At 39.5% G+C, this 15,712-nt stretch overlaps 1 protein-coding gene across 2 annotated transcripts in view; it reads left to right on the forward strand.

The window, feature by feature from the left end:
- CLTC (clathrin heavy chain) overlaps positions 1-15,712 on the forward strand; it is a 53,335-nt gene that overhangs the window by 578 nt on the left and 37,045 nt on the right. The gene's annotated exons all lie outside the window — the stretch shown is intronic.

Genomic DNA, 15,712 nt, shown 5'->3' on the forward strand with positions numbered 1-15,712 from the left:
CTGCCTGCCTGCCTCTCGCCACCCTCCTTCCGCACCAGCGACCCTGGTGCCCCAGCGGGCGCCTTTCCCTGGAGCGGGTGCGGGGTGCCTCACGACTACACCGCTGCCTTGGCGCCGCGCTGGCCCGGGGACTGGCTTTATTGGCACGCAGGGATGCTGCGTCTTCCCTAGTACGTCGTTAGTTTGTTCCTTCCTCGAAACAGTCTGTTAGCTGCTGGTGGTCAAACCTCCCTCTCAAATAGGGTGTTTCTCTCGGGCCCTTATTGCCTTTTATTTTCTTAAACGTGGCACATGTTTTAGTGCCATAAAAATATAAATGCCCGCTTAGAGTCCAAGGTCCAGCATGTGCTTAAAGACCCCATGGAAACAGAGCAGTCGGTTTTCTCCTTACTGTGATTCTCTTCTCGTGTCTCATTTTCTCTGTGTGAAGTAGTGCACTTCAGCCTGTTGTGTGGGCGAGGCTGGGCCTGGGCCTAAGTCTACAGCAGCACCTACTGGGCGGTGCAGTGTCGTGGGAGGGGTAAACTGAGAAGATCCCTCGGTGCCTTAGTTCCTCTTTCCATATTAAGCGCAAGTCTCTCTCTGGGTTAAAACCAAGTGAAACTACTAAACTTCGTTTTGAAGGAGCTTTACAAAATGGATGACCTAATAGGAATTAACTTTAGCATCCATGTCTCACATCTAAATAGACAGAACCACAAAGTTATCTTTATGTAGTGGTGATGTTAATGGTTCTGTAAGGTGTAGATCTCACTCATTGCAGTAGTGTGTTAATCTCACTTCCTTGCAGAGAACTAGCTTCTAACCTTGTGCCAGGAGGAACCATGCAATTAGTAACATGGAAGTTACAGCAGTGTATAGCTGTGCCAGTGTAGGCCAATAAATACATAAGCTCCAGGGTTTTTCTTCCCTGTTAGTGTCAAATGGTCTCTAATCAAAGTAACTTTACCTGTAGATTTCTGTCAATAAGCAGTTACTTTATTAGTACACTTGGAAGTTACCTTTCTAGGTTAAACGGCCTCTTAGAGAACAGAATAATCTCTGAAGAATATTAGGGCTGTGCGCTACAGATAGCACATTATGTATCCTAATGAACTGAAGTCTAGCATGTGGCCTAGTACTGAAACACGAAGATCTAACCATTAAACAAAACATCACTCCAAAAAACATGTTTTGGAGTAACAAATGTAGGGAGGGGCCTAGGGGGAATCCTGTTATGTAAGGCTGACTGCACCCCCAACCTTTATCATGCAGTGATTTGTCTTCCTGCCAAAACTTGTGAAGGAGACTGCACAAAATTATACTATTCAACAAAATATTTCTCGGAGATTTGCATTGTATGGTGGTCTTTGCAATGACTGAGCTGGCACCCTGGCACTACTACTAGCTTTCTGAAGCCTTGTGGATTTTTTTTTGGTGTGTGTGGGGGGGTCTTTCTCATAATTTGGCTGTTCCTTAAATGGAAGGAAACTTCTTCTGTGTGTTGGCTTCGTATGGATCTCTCCATATCCCCAACTATTTCTTTTTAAGCAACTGACTCCGTCAAAACTAGAATTTACTACGTTTGTTTCATTTCTAGTTACCTTTTCAAAGGAACACTGGTAACTGAAGCCCTATCAGTTTAAGAATTGTCCCCAGGTCCCTCTAATCTGAGGTTTTACAGTCAGTTTCATGATCTGAAAGTGATCTCTTACACAACAGGAAACACAATGAGGAAACAAATTGCACTCAAATTCCAAGTGAACCAGGTGGGAACTACTTCTTCTGATTTTTTTTAAATAGTCTATGGAAAAATAACTTTATGCACTGTGCAACCTCATGGACTAAGTCAAATTAGCACTTAAATCCTTGAGTGTGCAAGTTAGTTTTACACTATAATTTTAAAATACTCTTTGACCAGTGGAATTGCCTTTCTAATTAAAGGCAAAAATGTCACTGTAAATGACTGGATTGGTTCAAACTTGATATGTAGGAAAGACTGTGAAAAAACAAGTTAGATCAGCCTGTATTAAGCTTTTGTGGAAAATGGATCTACAATATATTATTTAAGATGTAAACTATGCACATGACCGACCCACTGTCACACTTTCGTGACAAATGAAACCTACCTGCTCATGTTAAGAACTCTTAACTGGGTTTCATGCCAGTATGTTACTCTTGAGCTGAACTGTTCAGTCCAAAAATTTATCCCCATCCTTAAATATCTTACCTCTGGTCTGACAGATTGCAAGTACAAGTGTAGAAACTAACTGCATTTGTGCACTTAGTTGAATAGCTAGCCATAGTATCTGGGTACACAAGGCTTCTTGCGTATCTATCCTCAGAGATATTATTAAATGGTTGCCTGTAGCTGTTTAACTTCCTCATTCCCAAACTTCAAATGTTATTGGTCAGTCTAAAAATCCTTCCCAAAATTTACAGTTGAGTTGCCCTGTATTGTGCTTATATTGGGGGGGGGGGTTTCTTATTCTACACTTAACCCATAAACTTTGCAACAGGAGCCAAAACATCAGAGGGAGCTCCTGAAACCTGTCTACTTTTTTTTAGTGTTGAATTGTTTGCAAATAGTGTTAGCAAACTCTAGAAACAAAACTTCTTGAATTAAGTAAAGTTGCTACACACATTCCCAGGTATGACCTTCAGGCAATTTTGGTGGGATACAGTTTCTAAGCATCATATTTCACATACTAAAATACTTTGAAAAATCAACTTGATGAATCCAAAACGTTATATTCAAAAGCCATTTGATCTAAAAATATTTGGGGGAGGGGAGGAGGGAGAGATCTGTCTGGCTAGGATACAGTAGGAAAGCATTTACCTGGCAACAACCTTTGGTAATGTGGCTCCGGTAACAGACTTGCAAAATGCAGTTGTAAAGCTTTAAAGTGTATAGCGTGCTTGCCTTTATGGTGGCTGGCACCATGGATCTGGATAGAACAACCACCATCCAATTCAGAAGTAGCAAAGTAGTTTCAGACATGTATAAAGATCAGTATGATAAACTTTCAGATGCAACCTAATCACCTTTTAGTCAGTATCCAGTATCCCCATACACTGAGATTTTGATTCTCATTAGAGAATGGGCATTTTCTGAAAATTAAGATGGCTGCCTCAGCTAGCATATCTGACTAGCTGGTGTGGATGGGACAAGGCCATTGATTCCTTCTGAAGCAGTCCATTGTGAAAGGAGTAAATATTTATTTATTTTTTCTTACAAAAGCCACTTGGAGGACACTATACACAAATTGTGATTAATGCATTATAACTTTGACTTTCTGGGAGTACGTATTATAGTTCAAACTGAAGCCTTCATTATGGATGCAAAAATTGATTTGCTTAACATTCTTCCTTGAGAGATTGGATGTACAGATAGCAAGCATTAACTTAATGTCATGGGTCTCCTAATGCATTGGAGTTCTTTCACTAGCCTGTATCTTAGATGCAGAAAATGTTCAAACCAACAAAGTGAAACCTTCTGAGTTCTGTATGCATCAGGACTCCTCTTAGCTGTCCATGAGCGCTCCAGGAACACGGCTATCAAATGGCCCCCCACAGTAGTGGATGTAAAGAACGTACTATAAATTTCTTTACAATGAACTAATGCACTGTGTGTATAGGTGAATGTATATACTCATTGAATCTCTTCAGATATGTAATACTAAAGTCAGTAGAAATCCTAAAGGCTTTCAATTGAACAGGTTAAAATCCTGTATTCCTGCCCTGTTGAAGCTATTCAAATCCTCTTTCCCCCCCATCAAGCTGTCTGTTACTGATTTTTAGATTAAAATCTTTTAGAGAAGATTTTAAAAATTGCATTTGCTGTTAGAACTTCTGTGAATGATTGAATGAGCCATCTGATAGACATCTAGGGCCAAATCTTTCAAAAGAATTCAGCACTCAAAATACTGAGTGCTCCTGAAAATCTGGGTGCTAGTACTATCCTAATGTGGAATGAATAATATTAATGCCTCCCTTCCCTAGCCTGGCTATGTAGTAGTAATCTCGTGAACTCCACAGTGGTAGGTGTACTCAAAGCATTGCTTTAATACTTCTTATAAAGGCTTGTGGTATTGGGGGGGGTCATTTCCTCCCAGAGAAGACTGTCAGAATAACAGCTCATTGTGAATTAACAAATGTTCACATCAGTGGTTGGTTATATTACCAGCAGCGATTTTTGTTGCAGTCTTCTTTAGGGCTACAGTGCTGAGACATATGAGCTGAAATAAATGGCTTCATGAGCATTTGAAGTGCACAGCCTAATTTCTTATGTGCTCTTTACAGTATTTTAGATAAAAAATAGTTTTCAGAAATACTTCTGTGCAAGGGACTTCTACCTTTCTTTTCTGGTAGGACTTTATTATCTGACAACACTTGACTCCTGAACTCTCAGGGGGGGTGGGAGGGGAACGGGGACAAAAAATTAAGGAACAGAATGATGAGGTCATTAGTCTAGACACTTCTATACTGTCAAACACCTGCACACTGGCCGTGTCTGGCGATGCATTGAAGCATGTTCTGAAAGTGTAATTTTGTTTTCTAGCTATGCCAATGGATTAGCAACCAGTGACAATTAAATAGGAGTTGGTCTTTAAATGTCCCTGAGATTTATCCATAATAAAACCAATGATCAAATTGCAGTATGATTTAAGTGTAAATTATTTGTACACAGTATTAAAATAAGCTTCTTGCAGTATTACTTCTGACTGTTGGTGATTATGTAGATGAGCATGACTCTACTATATACAAACAGGCTGCCTCTCCCAGTGTCTCAAGATGAATAGCTGTAAGAGCAAGGCTGTATATTTCTAAGACTTTATTACAGAATATACTGTGCACCTCATTAGATAGTTAATCTAAAATTTAACTGTCACCTAATCTCATTTGCAGACTAAAAACAAGTGAAGTGTAGTGGGCCTCCAGTGAGGTTTGTAACTGATTTAGCAGAAATTAGAAAATAGGGTGGGTGGGAGGAGGGACATGAATATGTAACTGTGAATCTATCAAAGCTTGCTTAAATGACATGTGCCCTTGTTACCATTTATAGAGGAATTGTGATTGGTTTCAATCACATGTTATTGACTAACATGCTGTCTACAAAGGAAGTGAAATAATTAGACCTTTCTTAATGAATGTTGTCCTACTAGATATTGGGTTACTAATGTAAAGGACATGCTGGGATAATAGTACTCAACACTTTAACCTTAATACTAGTATTAATAACAGTCAAATGTCTTGAAGGATGATTGACATCTTTATATATTTAAATGAATCATTCAGAACTACTGGCCCCAAGAGAATTAGTTAATAAACATACTATTTTAACAAGTTTACTTTTCATCTTTATTTACTGAGTCTTTAAGCTAATTGGTCCAACTATATAGCATTATTTTCGAGTAATGCAACCAACTAGTTAAATGAAGACATTATATTGTATATTACTGCTGTCAGGTGGTTTGCAACAAAACTGAAGATTGAGGCTGAAACTCTAAGGTTGTGGGGTTTATTTTTAATTTAAGCATAATTAGAACTCATAAAGGTCTCTCCCCAGATGTGAACTTGCTCTTCACTTTTAAGCACAATAATACTTTGGTCTCAATCACTCCAAAGCTTTGTAGGCCACCTCTAAGTAACACTGGACCAGTATGAATATTGACTTATTTGGGAAAAGCTACATATTGAACATGGGTGTGATTTTCCCCCCCCCCCCCAATGCTTTCATTACTGTAGCAGGTGGATTTATAAGTAGATGTACTAAGTACCGAAAACTAGAGCCTAAGTGCTTGCATGTTTCTGATGTAGTGCAATAGCTTTACCCATTAATGTCAATTGAATAGACATTTTGAAAGTTGCCAAAACCTTTGTATAGCTTAGTCTCCAAAATATTGTAAACTGCCTTATAATAATGTAGCAAAACTGTGCCTGATCTAAATGGGTGAATGTCTAGCAATGCAGCTGGGAAGGAAGCCTACAGTTGAGTGTGGAGTTGTTCAGATGGAAAGTTGAGCAATAGAGGCAGAGGACTAAACTTGTTCTGTGTGATTATGTCAATTTCAAATGACCTACACCTGCTGTATGTACTAAAACAAGCTGGATGCACTCTGGCTGAAATGCCATCTTCTGTTCTCACTGTTTGTTGCCTTTAGGATGGAGCAATAACAATTGCTATAGTAGCATGAGCTAGATCCTGACTTTGAATTTCCTGTTTTGCCATCTTATTTGGGATCTCAAGCTTGTACTGTAGCTGTATGAACTTGGGGGAGCCTTGAAAGTGACAAGGATAGAGCTGAGCCATGTAAATGGTTATTTCACAGCTGTCTCTACACTGTTGGAATCTAGGAAATAACACTTGAAAAATTTAGCTTTTTAGCCAATACAGCTTACCAACATATTAACTTAGAATTTGGATGAGTTACTTGAGTCCTGATACATAATTAAATTAGTTTTGCAGTCTAAGTCCTTTCTGACTTGCTGAGGCAGCTCATAGATATCCTAGCACAAGGAAGCTTCAGCTGTTAGCAAGTTTTCTGTGAGTGCTCTTAAGACTTCTAAAATTCTGTGACTTTTTTTTCTAATTGACTTGCCCAAATGCAGTTTCTAGTGGAGAAGCAGCAAATGCAACACAGGAATGTGCATTCTGTATGAGTAAAACTTAGTGTGTAAGTCACACTGGTGTGTTTGAAAAATGACATGCTTCATGCAACTCCAAAACAGTTTCTAACTGTACTGGTAACAGACAACAGTATAGCACCTAACTCTCAAATCAAGAATTGCTCCAAAGCTACATTCTGGCAAATGCCACCACAGACAGTTAAACATTCTGTAACAAAGGGAGTAAAGACAAAACTCTCAATTCAAGCTGCACAAGATAAACTAGTGCCAGCAAGGCTTCCTTAAGCCTGTCCTATGTGTTTTCAGTGCACTGGTCTAATCTACAGTGTGAATTGGCTATATGAAATTTACAATAATTAGTCAGGGTAACACTGTTTCCTTAAAAAGAAAAGGAGTACTAAGTGCCACAAGTACTCCTCTTCTTTTTGCAGATACAGACTAACATGGCTGCTACTCTGAACTTTTTCCTTAGAAAATTTAAATTAGGAAAATTAAAATCTTAACCTCTAAAACAAAAATTTTATAAATCTTTCAGTTCCCAGGGTTGTTTAGCTTCCTAGTCCTGTAGATAAATCAGTTTTTTGGGAGGTGAGGGCCTTCTCTCAGCTGTAAGAACAATGGCTTATATCCTGTTGTTCAGTGTTGAAGCTAGGAAATGCTGCATTCTCAGCATTTTTATGCCCTAGGGGAGTGGGGAAAGCTTGATAAAAGCTCAGCAGATTCTGTCATAAGAAAGCAGACTTTTCAGGAAGGATGCAACAGTTACTGCTGTCAACATATTTTCATCAGGTTTCATACATTAGTTATACTAACAAAAATGAGGGGTACTTTTTTGTGGCAAACTATTCAAGATACTTGTTTTGTACATCACAGTAAAGGCTGTCATACTTATTACTACTGAATACTTTTCTCTTACCATGGCTGTTGCTCTTACAATAGTGCATTCAGATGAAGCCATAATCTAAAGGTACATCGTGCAATTTAGCTGAACTGTCCAACCTTCAGTTCTGTTTTTAAAACTTGAACTCTGCTTCAGACTGGATGCAGAACAGCAGTTGCTCTTGCCAGAACTTTATGAAGCAGCATTATGATAACTTTGTGATGTTTTGTTTTTATAACTACTTTATGAAACACCAGCAGCATTGGAGATACTCATTTTTTGGTTATACTTTCAGAGTTGGCAAGATGTCCTGTAAAACTTAAGCTGTGATGTAATTTTTCACATCCTATATTTAGTTTCTGAAGTGAATATCTAATGACTAAATTAGGCTAACCTTCATTCTTTTCCTAATTCTTCCCCTGGAAGCCACAAAACAAATGCAACAGATTTGAGTTTTCCAGTGTAGTGTAATAGCACTTAAAAATTCTCCTTCCCTCTGGTGGGATATTACCTTCACATTAAGGTTATTATTTTTCAAGGTAACTTCAAATACTGTCTCAGCCTCTAGATTTACCTGCTTACAAATGGGAAATGACCCTGAATCTGCATGAAGTAAACTTTTCTCATTTGATAACAGTAGTATCCAGAGTTGATTATAACAATAGTGGGTTAAGTTTAGTGTAGATAGACAGGTATTTTTAAAAACCAAGAAAATTACTTTAGGTAATTTATATAATTAATTGAACAAGCGTATCTTGTTGCAGGTTACAGTTTAATGTTCGTCATCAGCAGGGGTCTAACTTCATGGAAAGTAGGACTGAAATGTAGTTTCCCTACTGAAAGCATAGTGATAAACACCATGTGTATACCTGAAGAAGAGCTCTAGACAAGCTTAAAAGCTTGTCTTTCACCAACAGAGGCTGGTTCCATAAAAGATATTACCCCAACCATCTTGTCTTGTGTGTACCTTGTAATTTGGGTAGGCACTTAGCACCCACAAGCATGGACATCCATGTTAAGTTCCAAGGTAGACTGAGTTGGAAACGTTCTTGAAGTAAGACAAGTTCTGACTTCTGTCACTTTAATAGTGAAGTTGATACTTGTAATCCTATTCTGCATTTTCACTAATAAGATTGCAGCTTCTGTCATAAATAACTTTGAAGATGCTTGTGACTGATCTGTAGTTATATACTCTGTCCTGGAGGTACCTTTTAAAATGGGAACTAGAGGAGACTCTCAGGTGTCTTACTGCAAACTAAGGCCAGGTCTACACTACAGACCTATACCAGTATAACTGACACTTTCTAGTCCTTCTCCCCCCCCTCCCCCTGGTCTAGAGATTCTTCTGTCAACATGGCTACCACCTCTTGGATGGATTAACTATGATGATGGGAGAAGCGCTCTCATTGGTGGTGTAGTATCCTCATCTACAGCAACCCAGCTGCAGTGCTGTATGTGAAGACAGACCCAGAGAGCCATTAACTCTTTGTCTACCTCCTTTGCACATTGTGTTAATAACTTGCATTGTGCTGAACTAAAGTGTGAAGAAAAGGTTCCTGATCTGCCCCCAAATTAAATTTAAAATCAACCACCAGACCCAGGCTGGTGTAATCATTTTTGCATTATAGTTCCTTTTTAAAATAGGATTTTTCTCTTGGGTCATCCTGTAGTGGTGATTAAAACTTGTCCCAGCCCACATAAGATAAAAAGCTGCTGGACAAGTCATTTTATACTCTAATCTGAGGGGGTGTGAATGTGTGGTGTTTTTAAATCTTAATGACTCCATGTAGGCAGTAACATGCTCTGTGTGTATGAGAAGCTGTGTGTCCATGTTTGAAGAGGTTTAGCAGATTAGAGACAAGGTGTGTGAAGTGTAATCTTATTGGACCAACTTCTGTGGGTGAGAGACAAGCTTTTGACTGTCCCAGAGTTCTTCAGGTCTGTGAAGAGCTCTGTGTGCCTTGAAAGCTTCTCTCATCCACTTTGTCTCTGAAAAAAGAAAAGGAGTACTTGTGGCACCTTAGAGACTAACCAATTTATTTGAGCATGAGCTTTCATGAGCTACAGCTCACTTGAGCTTACAGAGCAGAAGTTGGAGGAAGTTTCAGACTGGCATTGCCAAGCAATGTATTGGTCTGTTGTGATAACTGGGATCAGCTTATGAAGGCTTTTAATGTGGTGAGCTCACTTGGTGCCTGATTAGCCTAAAAAATCTGTTAAATCTAGAAAGCAGGTCTACCTCTATGGGGTTGATAGGTGTGTTGGTCCAGCTAAGAGTAGTCTGCCCACACACAATGTATTAGGGAAGCTTATAGTCTGCTTAATCAGTCCATTTCCTCAGCTTGCTAGGTGTCATGAACTTCTGGTTCTTCCTGTTCACTGGTTGCAAGCTGGTCTCTCTCTCGGCCCCATTACTAAGGGCTTGTCTCCACTTACTGGGGGATCAATGCCTTATGATTGATCCACTGAGGGTTGATTTAGCAGGTCTTGTGAAGACCCACTAAATAGATTGCGGATCGCTCTCCTGTCAACTCCAGTATTCCATTGGAATGAGAAGCATAAGGTAAGTCATTGACCCAGTGCAGTGTAGACACACAGAAGATCAACCCTTAAGCTACGTTATTCACATAGCCGGAGTTGCATAATTTGATATGCTAGAAAAAAATTCTGCAGCAAATTTCACCATTGCAGAATAAATGGGGCCCTGCTTAAAGGTGATGTAGAGCAAGGGTGGAAGAGAAAAATAGTTTTTATCTTTCTGTCCTCTATAGGCTTCATAAAGGCTGAAAGGCAAAAGCACTGGTTTTGTTTAAAACTTCACACTTTTTATTTATGAATAAAAAGTCCTGCTTTGCCAGAGATCTCTTTACTTAGTTGAATTGCTTGGGATGTTGGGAACATGGGTTTAATTTTTCTTAATAAAACAAGAACCTTCTTTAAGATACCACAACTTACTTTCCCTCTCAGGTTTCACTTGCAGGTATGTTTATGGTCCTTGCTCCCCAGTTTTTATTGTCTCTTAGGAAAAAATGTAGATGACCTGAATTCCCCATATAAAACCAGGGAGGAGAATCCTTAGGAAAGGAGTAGAGCCAAGCAAATCTAACTTCTTCCCATCTTCAAATTCATCCTGCCTCACTGTTTTTAATTGTAGAATAGTTGTCTTCTGCCTAGACAAGTACCCTGGTGCTTAGTAAATTTAAGGGAGGTTGCTGAGTGTAGACTGTCACAATAGCATGCAGTTAGCAGATTTCAATTTTGTAGTTTGTACTTAAAGCATTTGAAAGGGTGCTTTTGGCTTTGCCATCTACCAATAGGTTCTACTGCCAAGTAGCAATATAAAGATCTAACATTTATTATTCCACTACAGTTCTTATGAGAATAAGTGTCCTATCTGGCCTACATGAGTTCGTTGATACTAGGACATATAGGAATGTTCTGAAGGCTATAAAGTTAGTCCCTAACTACTATTGGCTAAGTAGACCTAGGCAAAGCTGGCTTTTCTTCCCCTCATATTCCATCACTTCTAGAATTAGACTAGCTGGAACTCCATGTTGACTGTACAGAAGTGTGGCATAGGCTGAAAGCTGGCTAGGGATGAACCTAACACACTAGTCTGTCAATGAACTTTCATTGTTTAGATGCGTTCACCATCAGAGCTTGGAAGGTAATGTTCCTTGTCATGATCTATGGGCAAATGCCAATAAAACCAAACTAGTTACTCTCTGAACTGCCACAGTGAACTTCTAAAGCTTGAACAAGTTTTGTGTAATAGCTGAACTTCAAAGATTCAAAGTGGGGTGGGGGAATAGCTCAGTGGTTTGAGCCTTGGCCTGCTAAACCCAGGGTTGTGAGTTCAATCCTTGAGGGGGCCATTTAGGGATTGGAGCAAAAATTTGGGGATTGGTTCTGCTTTGAGCAGGGGGTTGGACTAGATGACCTCCTGAGGTCCCTTCCAACCCTGATATTCTATGATTCTATGATTCCAGTTCTAAATCAATGTAATTAGGATCCAGCTTGACAAAGTTAAAGTGCTACTTATGCCTGCTGTTAACCAAACTAAATGGAATCTGATAACACTCATATCTTGTGGCACCAGCATCGAAAACACGAGTACATGAAGCACTACTTCTGGCAGATGGTACAGTTTGGCCATGATTATTTGAGGTAAATCTGCCTCAAGTGGAAGTTGCCTGGATATTATGGTGCTATAGCCCTGACTTTACTGGGATGACTTTATGTAATGGTTAAGTCTTGACAGATGGTAGAGTAACTCAGAATTTAAAAACAAGTAAACTTTTGAGTTTATGGCCATAGTTTATCCAGATATGAGTAACCTTAAGACCAGTTCAGAAAAGGACACATCCAACTTTAATTGATTTAAATGCAGTGAAGTTTAAAATCTACATTTGGTAGATGTGAACAGCTGTGCATTTGTCTAATACCAGATTTCAATTAACCTGAAAATATTCCTGTTCATCTTCTCTTTTCAATCCTATTGAAGTAAAGGTGCATCTCTTCAGGCAGAGGTGAAATACAAGTCAAGTTCCCAAAATAATAGCTCATCTTAAGTGATCACTCCTCCTTACAGTGTGCATGATAAACACCCATTTTTTCATTTTCTGTGTGTATAAATCTCCTTACTGTATTTTCCACTGAATGCATCCAGTGAAGTGAGCTGTAGCTCACGAAAGCTTATGCTCGAATAAATTGGTTAGTCTCGAAGGTGCCGCAAGTACTCCTTTTCTTTTTGCGAATACAGACTAACACGGCTGCTACTCTGGGGAAAAAAGTAATCCTGTTTGCTACAGGGAAGCACTCTAGGCAAGTACCAGTAACAAAGTTCTTGTTCAAGTTGCAAGCAATTGCAGTGCTCCGTTAGAATATGAGTGCTGCTGTTCTAATGATCATAACACCATAGTTGTGGTAGCCTAGCTCAGGAGTGGTGTGGAGTGCATGGGAGGAAACATCCTGTAATCTTCACTTAAGAGAAGACTTTTTTCAAATAAAAGTTCTGCAGACAATTGAAGATAACAAATGAACTGCAACTTTAGCACATACCTGTAGTAAGGGAGTGGTATCTTATTGTGTGGGGTGTGTAAATGTGAATGGCTACTTAAGAAGGTGTGGCTTTTACAGTACTATCTGTGCTTGGTTAAGTGTCTAAAGTAAATCAGGTAGGGAGTATGACACTCCCTCTTCAGGTGGAGTGTTTCAACTTGAGCAAGGAGTATATGATTATGTAGACCACTTCAGGTCCAAGACACTATATCATCCTAATGTAGGGAGGAGGGGGAAGCCTTGGGAATGAACTCTTGTGTGTTAGCCCAAAAGCAAACATCCTTGGTGATCTGAAAAGCTTGACTAGTTGACTTGCATCACCTGGATAGGAAAAAGTGATATAACTCTGTAAACGTGTTTATATAGACAACTCCGGCTGTCTAACAGTTCTTGCTTCTGTTGCCAAAGAAGAATATTGACTTGGAAAATCAATCATATAAGCAATTGAAGATTTGTGTGCAGTCTCCTATGGAATGTATACTCTCCCACTGAGGGACAAAAGGTTATGAAAGTAAAATGCTGGAAAAATATTCAGAAGGAATTGTTATACTTTGAGTTAAATACACAGACACAAACTTGCTTAGGCTTTCATTTTAACCCTCCAGTTACTCTAGATAAAAAACTACTGAATTTCCTTATGCAGGCTTATTTCATCTGCCAGGTTGTTCAGACTACTGTAACTCAAATAGATTGTCCTTTCCAAGAAAGTCAAGGGAAATTTCAATTTCTAACTATCTGAAATTGAACAGAAAAAGTTACTCAGTGCATAGATTCAGGCAATTCCTAGTTTGGATCCCACAGCAATGTAACCACCATACTAGGGTGGAATTGTACATCTGCTTGAGGTCTGCCTTATAGTTCCTACAGTAAATTTAACTGACGCTTTTGCACACAGTTCAGTTCATACAGCCATTTTGAACCTTGATATATAATTTAGCAGCAAGGAGGGCTGGACTCTTGAGGAAATCATGCAACTAAAAACAAGTGGGATTCTAAATAAGCCTCTACTTTATTTAGTGCCTCTGCCAGACTATGAGAAACGTTTGCTCAAGGTTTTAAAATGGTCAGGTCGTGATGTGCTATCTCAGTTCTTGGGCAGGACTTTCTCTTTGCAGAGTGAATGGGGAGAAAAGTGAGTGAGCAGACCCAAACTTCTATGGGAGCATGATTTGGGGTCAGGAATTGTACCAATTTTTGCCTCCATGTCAGAGCTGAGAAGATAAATGACATGTTACACAGTTCAGGGAAACTGCACCTGTATTCCTCCTCATTGGTCCATCAAGGGTGCACACTCTAGGCTCCAGGCTCCTTAATAGTCACCTTTCTCTTGGGCAGAGACCTGCATCTCTCTTGGCCAGGAGTGTGGTTTTTTTTTTTTTTTTCAGGCTGCAGTTTCATGTCCACAGTGGTATCCCTGCAAGCTAGACTGCCAAAACAGACCAGTGCCTGCACTTGGCTTTCTCTTTGAAGGCTATGAATAATGTAATTGCCAATAGTGTTAAGTTACCACACAGCTCTTGATAAGCATGCACACTTAAAGTGAAAACACTTTAAAACCAAAAGAAAATACATGCATGCTAATAAGCTTATCAGAGGTCAGTCCCCAGCTCCAGCATGGGCTCTGATAGGAGTGAGCCCTTCAAACCTCAAAGGGGTTTTCCTGTGGTAACAAGTTGATAGGTGTGCTAGATCTGAGTTAAAGCTGTTATGAAGAGGTTAGTCACTCTCCTTTATATAGCCTGAGCCTTTGATCTTGAGACTCCAGGAACAGGTAATCAGACAGTGGTGCTCTCAGGCCATAGGGTCAAAAGGTTCATGGGGTTTTTTGTTGTGTAACTGGAGGTCCAGAATTTGCGTTTACCTCCCCCTAGAGATTCTCCAGGCAACCACCTGACATTGTCCCAGAAGTGTATTCTTGTCTGCCACACTTTTTTTTCAATGAAATCCTTTAAAGTTCATTGTACTTCCCGGGGTTCACGTCCCATCTCCCCCTCCCTGAGAAGTTGCATGCAATTCCAGCCCACAATAAGACTTGAACTTTGCATTTAATCTAAAAATACTTAAACTAAATACAAGAGAATTTTTCAAGGATATTGCAGGAGATTTCCATATTTGTCATAACATTCCCAATTTAACATCCTATAAAGTGGGTATTGATATCTTAGCTAAGTATTGAAAAACATGAAGTGTCCAACATGTTCTGTCCCAAATGTTGCTTGGTTTTTGTGGCCTGCATGCATAAACAGAAGTCTCTAATGACTGTAGTAAGCCAAATTGCAATGTGGTCTCTCCCATGCTGAGTACAACATGGTTTGCAATGTGAAATACAGCAATAACTTCATTTACTGTTACCAGCTCAAGCATTCAGGAGAAGTTTATGGGATGCTTAAGCAGAGGAGTAGGGTTCACTGAGCTACAGTATTGTAGTAAGAAAAGGAGTACTTGTGGCACCTTAGAGACTAACCAGTTTATTTAAGCATAAGCTTTCATGATGCATCCAATGAAGTGAGCTGTAGCTCACGAAAGCTTATGCTCAAATAAATTGGTTAGTCTCTAAGGTGCCACAAGTACTCCTTTTCTTTTTGCAAATACAGACTAACACGGCTGTTACTCTGAAAACTAGCCACTACTACAATACTGTCAGGTTTCAGAGTAGCAGCCGTGTTAGTCTGTATTCGCAAAAAGAAAAGGAGTACTTGTGGCACCTTAGAGACTAACCAATTTATTTGAGCATGAGCTTTCGTGAGCTAGTAGTGGCTAGTCTCCTGTTCCTTGGATTAGCTGTGGCTGCCTAGTGTAAACATAAGGCACTTAACTCTTTGGAGAGGAAGAGTGGCTTGCATTGTGAACACTGACTGGAAGGATAATGGGTGGAACTTAAATAGAATTAAAATGAGTTTAAATGGATTAAATGACTTACTAACATTAAGTTGTACAGAGGAACACCATTTCTGTCCCCAAGGAGCCCAGTTTAAACTAGACATGGCACAGTCAACACAAGTGACAGTTTGCTTAACCTGCCAGTTGGTGCCTTTTTGGTAATATTTTTTTATAAATAGACCTAGACTTTCAAATGGTATACAGACCCTGATGCAGGTGTGACTACGTGCATATGGGAAAGCTGACTTGCACATTTTTGCTTATGTAAGTTTGAAAATCTGG

The sequence above is a fragment of the Lepidochelys kempii genome, chromosome 17 (genome assembly GCF_965140265.1).
Source record: "Lepidochelys kempii isolate rLepKem1 chromosome 17, rLepKem1.hap2, whole genome shotgun sequence".
NCBI lineage: Eukaryota > Metazoa > Chordata > Testudines > Cheloniidae > Lepidochelys > Lepidochelys kempii.